A 7391-nucleotide genomic window follows, 5' to 3' on the forward strand; every position below is an offset into this window, starting at 1 on the left:
GGAATAGGGTTAGCTCCTGTCTCTTTTCAAAATACTACTTATGAGGGGGCAAGATCAAGATGACAGAGTAGGAAGACCCTGAGCTCCTATCCCCCCCATGAACATATTAAAGCTACAACTACTTACAGAGCAACTCTTGCTGAGAACCACCTGAAGAACAGCTCTTTTACAACCAAGGCTGTAAAGAATAAACCACATGGAGTTCGGTAGGAAGGGAAGAGAAGAGATTTGGTCAAGACCTGCACCCTCTTGAAGAGTGCATAACAAACTTGCTTGCTCTCAGCCTCAGCACAGAGACATCAGATTGAAAACTGCCAGGGGCTTTGGCCTGCCTGCCAGAACTGCCCCGTGTGTACTCCAGCCTGCACTGAACTCCTGCTCCGGCCTGTTCTGCTCCAGCACTTCTCCCACTGGGGCAAAGATCACCATTGCAAATGTGTGTGCACACACCAGGGAAGAAGCAGAGCCAGCTCAGGGCCAGCTCTGCCTATGGCCAGGGCAGAAGTGTGGCTCAAATTCCTTGGGCCCTGACCCTGCCTCTGAGCAAGGCAGAGACCCAGAGCCAGCTAAGAAGTGCAGCCTCGGTGCCTCAGGGCCCTGGACCCACCCATAATAGGGCAGTGACCAGCACTGAACCTAGGTGAAGCCCTGGCTTGCACCTGCCTTCAGCTCTAGGCCCTCTGACTCCAACCTTACTTCCCACCAACGTGGTGGCTGTCAGCACAACTCAGGAGAAGTCACAGCCTGTGCTCACTTCAGCTCCATCTCTCCCACCACAGCCACTGGGCACAGATAGACTGCATAAGGACTCTCCCACACAAGGACACACCTTCAAGACCAGGATAGGTAACAGTTTCACCTAATTTCATAGAGACAGAGAAATATGAGAAGACAGAGGAATATGTTTCCAATGAATGAACAAGAAAAAAAATGGGAAAAAACCCCATATAACATGGAGATAAATAATTTACCTGATAAAGAGTTCAAAGCAATAATAATAATGCTAACTGAACTTGGGAAAAGAATAGAAGAACACAATGAGAACTTCAACAAAGAACTGGAAGATATAAAAAAAGAACCAGTTAGAGTTGAAGAATACAATATCTGAAATGAAAAATACACTAGAAGAAATTAACAGCAGACTAGGTGATACAGAAGAATGCATAAGTGACCTGGCAGATACAATAGTGGAAATCCAATCAGAACAGTAAAAAGAAAAACAAAATTTTTAAAAAATGAGAATAGTTCAAGAGACCTCTGGAACATCAAGCATACTAACATTTGCACTAGAGGGGTCTTGGAAGTAGAAGAGAGAAAAGAGGGCAGAAAATGGGTTTGATGAAATTATGGCGGAAAACATCCTGAACCTGAAGAGGAAAACAGATACCCAGGTCTGGGAAGCAGAGTCCCAAACAAGATGAACCCAAAGAGACCCACACAAACATGTATCATAATTACAATGGCAAAAGTCAAAGGTAAAGAGAATTTTAAAGGTAATAAGAGAAAAACAAAGAGTCACATACAAGGGAATCCCCAGAAGGATGTCAGCTGATTTTTCAGCAGAAACTTTGAAGGCCAGAAAGGAGTGGCATGATGTATTTAAAGTGCTGCAAAGAAAAAACCTACAACCTAAGATACTCTACCCAGCAAGGTTACCATTCAGATTTGAAACTGAAAAAGAGATAGTTCTCCAGACAAGCTTTCTGCTAAAAGAGTTTATGACCACTAAATGGTTCTTACAAGAAATGTTAAAGGGTTTTCTTTAAGTGAAAAAGAAAATGTTATAACAAATAAGAAAATATAGGAAGAGAAAAATCTCACTGGTAACAGCAAAGGTATAGTAAGGGCAGTGGATCAACCACTTAAATGAGCTAGAACAGAGGTTAAAAGACAAAAATTGTAAACTCAACTATCACTACAACAAACAGTTAAGAGACAGACATAGAAGATGTAAAATACGGCAACAAAAACACAAACTGTGGGGGGAAGGGGAAGCAAAAAATATATCTTTTAGAATGTGTTTGAATTTAAATGACTATCAACTTAAAACAAGTAGATATAGTTAAATGTCTACATATATGAAATTCATGGTAACTGCAAATTAAAAACCTACAATAGAAATAAAAAGGGAGAGAGAAAGGAATCCAAACATAACTCTTAAGAAAATCATCAAACCACAAGGGAAGCGACTAAAAAAAGAAAAGAGAGAAGAACTACAAAAACAACCAGAAAACAACTTACAAAAAGGCAATAAGTACATACCTATCAATAATCACTTTAAATGTCAAAGGATTAAATGCTCCAATCAAAAGTCATAGGGTGGCTGATCGGATTAAGAAAACATGACCCATCTATATTCTGTCTACAAGAGACTCATTTCAGAACTATAGACACACACAGAGTGAAAGTGAGGGGATGGAAAGATATATTACAGGCAGTTGGAAATCAGAAGAAAGCTGGGGTAGCAATACTTATATCAGACTACTTAGAGTTTAAAACAGTCTATTAAAAAAAATAAAACAGAGAAAGACATTATATAATTATAAAGGGGTCAATCTAAAAGAGGATATAACAGTCATAAACATATATACACCTAATATAGGAGAACCTAAATTTATAAAGTAAATATTAACAGAGAAATTGGCAGTAATACAATAATAGTAAGGGACTTTAATACCCCACTTACATCAATGGATAGATCATCCAAACAGAAAATCAATAAGGAGACAGTACCCTTAAATGACACATTAGGCCAAATGGATTTAATAGATATTCATACAACTTTCCATCCAAAAACAGCAGAATTTGCATTCTTTTCAGGTGCACATGGAACATACCCTACTATAGTCTATAAAAATATCGAATCACTATGTTGTAAACCTGAAACTAACATAAAAAAATATGTATATGATTATTACTAATAATTCTGACAGTCATTATTTTCTACCAGTTGGAGATTTGATTTGATCATTTTAACAATATAAAAGGATAATGCTATGGTTACAGTTTCTCGACGGCATACTGTTGTCAGATCTCGGAACCTTCTATATGTCTGTATAGCTAGCATGGGCATTTTAAAGTTTACAGAATCAAGTAGTGGAATTGTAGTTTTAATGCAGGTTTCTGTACTCCGAAATATATATGTATCTATGTGTACACACACACACACACACACACACACACACACGACAGTACCCTTACACATTAGGCCAAACGGATTTAACAGATATTCATACAACTTTCCATCCAAAAACAGCAGAATTTGCATTCTTTTCAGGTGCACATGGAACATACCCTATTATCGTCTATAAAAGTATCGAATCATTATGTTGTAAACTTGAAACTAACATAAAATTGTAAGTTAACTATACTTTGATAAAAATAAAAATTAAATAAATTAAACAAACAAACTAATATGCTATTCATGCCTTTTGAATCTGGTAGGACATGTGAAGGGAATGTTGGAAAAGGCATTTTTCACTTTAGGGACTTAAAAATTCCTATGCTGCATTTTAAAGGATGGCAGGAAAGAATAACTACGCGTGGTGTGAAAACAATGGCAATTCTAAATTACTTTCCAGCAAAGTGATTCTGTGGTACAAAGAGGTGAGAGAGTGTGTGTCAGAAAATCACCTAGCTTGCTAATTTGTAGCTTTTTTTTTTTTTTTTTTGCGGTACGCGGACCTCTCACTGCTGTGGCCTCTCCCGCTGCAGAGCACAGGGTCCGGACGCTCAGTCTCAGCGGCCATGGCTCACGGGCCCAGCCGCTCCGCGGCATGTGGGACCTTCCCGGACCGGGGCACGAACCTGTGTTCCCTGCATCGGCAGGCGGACTCTCAACCACTGCGCCACCAGGGAAGCCCCTAATTTGTAGCTTTTTGCATAGAAAATAATCTTACTTATATCTTCATGGTGGAGTGGAAAAATAGAAGAATTATTTGACACCATGTAACACGGATTTAAAACACATTTCTGAGAATGTTTCGAACACTGATACCATCTTCATAGTATGTTTGGCAATCCATTAACGAGATAGTTTTAAAACTATGTAGCAACATAAAAAATGCTTAGAGAAAAATCAGTCATAACCTGGAACTCTAACACAAAAACTGTTACTGTGTTCTATTTTCATATGTAAATACTTTATATATTAACAATTTTGTATCTTTTGTTTTATTTGTCACTAGTTCATATCTTTCAATTTTTTATTCCTTTTTAAATTTTTATAATCAAAAATTAATTGTTAAGTTTGAAGCCTATAAACAGGGAATGAACAATATTTTTTTAATGTAAAAAAATAAAAATAGAAAGTAAAGCTTGTTAGGAAAGAATTCTAAATATCTTCCCAAGCCGTGGAATACTTCTTGAAGGAATCAACATGCAATGTTAGACTTCATTTAATCACACCAATCTTAAAATGACAGCAAAGAGATAAAAAGAATATGAATCCACAAAGACAAAGAGAATGAGAGAGAAAAGTTACAGGCAGAAGACAGCTACACATCTATGCAAGATGGAAAAAAAACTGAGGAGATATAATGACTTATGTTTCAGTCTCCATAAGGCTAAGGCTAAGCAATGTTAACAAGAAGCAATAGTCCTCAGCAATAAAAAGGAAAATTATTGATATAGAAGGCAGATAAATCTCAAATTCATTATGCTGAGTAGAAAAAAAAAAAAGCCAGGCAAAGAGTACATTCTGTACTATTCCATTCATAGAAACTTCTAGAAAATGCAAACAAATATACAAGAACAAAAAGCACATCAGTGGTTGCCCAGTGAGGAGGTAAAGGAATAGAGGAGAATGAAGGAGTGGAACAAGGGATAAACTGCAAAAGTGCACAAGAAAACTTTTTGGAAGATGGAAACATCTGTACATCTGGTTGCGGTGATGGTTTGCAGTGATGGTTTCAGCGGTGTATAAATTTGTGAAAACCAATCAAATTGTCCACTTTACATATGTGCAGTTTATTTTATTTCTATAGTACCTAAATAAAGATGTAAAACAACAATATAAAAATAAATAAAGGGATAGCTAAGGACATCAGATACTTAAAGAAAGCTCCAATAAGAAATATAGAGACCAAAACAAACATTCAAAGGTAAACAAAAAGGAACTGAAGGAAATAGAGACCACAAAGGGACAAGAATTTTAAAAACAGAGAGAGAGAGAGAGAGAGAGAGAGAGAGAGAGAAAGCTGTAAATAGTATCCTCATAGATAAGAATGGATTTTACATCAATGAAACAAAACCGAGGTGCTATTCAAAAGGCAAGAGATCTTGAAAATTAAAAAAAATATGATGGTCAAGATTTTTTTTTTTTTTTTTTTGCGGTACCCGGGTCTCCCACTGCCACGGCCTCTCCTGCCACGGAGCACAGGCTCTGGACGTGCAGGCCCAGTGGCCATGGCTCACGGGCCCAGCTGCTCTGCGGCATGTGGGATCCTCCCGAAACGGGGCACGAACCTGTGTCCCCTGCATCGGCAGGCGGACTCTCAACCACTGCGCCACCAGGGAAGCCCCAAAGTTGATTTTTAAATGGAAAAGTTAGTCTATCAAGTTTAGGATATTTCTAAGACGTTTAAAAAATTAAAGATATGGAAAACCAGCGAGAAAAAAAATACATAAGGTTAAACTAATAAATCTAATCCTCAAAAGACTTTTGGAGGAGCAGCCAGTGTTGCCTAATGCTCTGTTTTGAAGAACAGCCAGCAGTGCAACGGAGCAGACCAGGGACTGCTCACACCTGAAATGGACCACAGAACAGGCACATACCAGAGGTGGAAGTTCAAGTCACACGTAGAAGGACAACCTCACCAAGCGATCAAGAGTGTCCACTGTGCCCGCAGAGATCTCAGCAGCAGCAAGTACCCGTGGTAGATTTTAAGGCAAAATTGACGTGGACATTCTTAGCTGAGACACCAAGCGGTGGGTAAAGCTGTATTGGAATAGCCAGGTAGCTGATTGAAGCAAGAAAACCCAATGCTCTATCTACTCTTTGAAGATTCTGCCCCAGCTTGCCTTGTTTGTAGGAGAACCTGCGTCATACCTCTAACTGTAGCCTTCCCTTAGGTCTCAAGGATCCTGAAACCTTCCAGGGGACATTAGATTTGGTGGAACAGCAACCATGACTGTGGAAAGAGCAACAAGATGCTGCAGTGCATTAACTGTAGATTGAGATGTATCTTGCAAGATGGCCAAATCTTCATTGGCATCTTTAAGGCTTTCGACAAACATATGAACTTGATCCTCTATGACAGGGATGAGATCAAGGAGATCAGGTTAAAGAATCCAAAGCAGCCAGAGCATGAAGAAAAACAGGTTTGGGGTCTGGGGTTGCCACATAGAGAACTTGGTTTCTGTGACTGTGGAGGGTACACCCCCAAACATACTGACATTTCTTGGGTACCACTTGCTGGAACTACAGGAGGCCCTGGGGTTGGCAAGGCAGCTGACTAAAGTGTACCAACTAGTGTTCCAATTCCCCAGGCTCCTGCTGGATTAGCTTGTCCTGTCCAAGGGGTTGGGAGGCCATCCCAACAGGTAATGACTCCAGGGAAGAGGCACTGTAGCTGCTGCTGCAGTGGCTGCTACTGCCAGCACTGCTGGAGCCCCAACTCAGGACTCACCAAGGCAGGGGACTCCACCCACACCTGTTGGTCCAGCAACCCCAGCTCCAGGCCTTATGGCTCCTCCACCCGGTATGACACCACCCATGGGCCCACCAATTGGGCTTCCCCCTGCTCAAAATTCAGAGGTAGGCAGAGGACTGCTGTTTTGATTGTAATACCATTTGGGTGTTTTAAATTGTGAATACACACATTTGGTCAAACTAGAAATGATTTTTTTTAAGACATTTAAAAAATCTTTTACTTTTTAAAAATTTTATATGTAGACCATTCATTCATATTATGTATTATATATCCTCACCTGTATCCTCAATTCTCTCTCATTTATTCCCCATACCTAATCCTTTCCACATCATATCATGACCACAAATATGATTTGAACCCGTTTACTTCTCTAAGTCTTCTGAAGTCCAAGGCTTCATCATCTCTCATCTGGAATACTGCCTAGTCTCCCAACAGATGTCCTGTTTTCACTCTTGCCACCCTCTGATCTATTCCACACACAGCAGTCAGGCTGATGTTTTAAAGATGCTGAGTACAACAAGTCACACCCCTGCTTGGACCCCTTCATTAGCTTCGGATTGCCCTCTGAATAAATCCAAAGTCAGCTCAGCCTCTGAGCCCCTGCATCTTCAGGCTCCTGCTTCTGTCTCCAGCATCATCTTTCTACCACTTTCTTGTTCCTCTACTTGCATTTGCACATGCTGCTTCTCTGGCCTTGAACATTTCCCCAGCACTCTTTTTTTTTTTTTTTTTTTTTTT

At 39.7% G+C, this 7391-nt stretch overlaps 2 pseudogenes; both read left to right on the top strand.

Annotated features, from left to right (window-relative positions):
* Positions 1-1459: 1459 nt before the first annotated feature.
* LOC103079176 (SNRPN upstream reading frame protein pseudogene) lies at positions 1460-5936 on the top strand (annotated as a pseudogene).
* A 205-nt stretch (positions 5937-6141) lies between these two features.
* LOC103079461 (small nuclear ribonucleoprotein-associated protein N pseudogene) overlaps positions 6142-7391 on the top strand; it is a 37788-nt pseudogene continuing 36538 nt past the window's right edge.

The sequence above is a fragment of the Lipotes vexillifer genome, unplaced genomic scaffold, assembly GCF_000442215.2.
Source record: "Lipotes vexillifer unplaced genomic scaffold, Lipotes_vexillifer_v1.1 scaffold135, whole genome shotgun sequence".
NCBI classification, from domain to species: domain Eukaryota; kingdom Metazoa; phylum Chordata; class Mammalia; order Artiodactyla; family Lipotidae; genus Lipotes; species Lipotes vexillifer.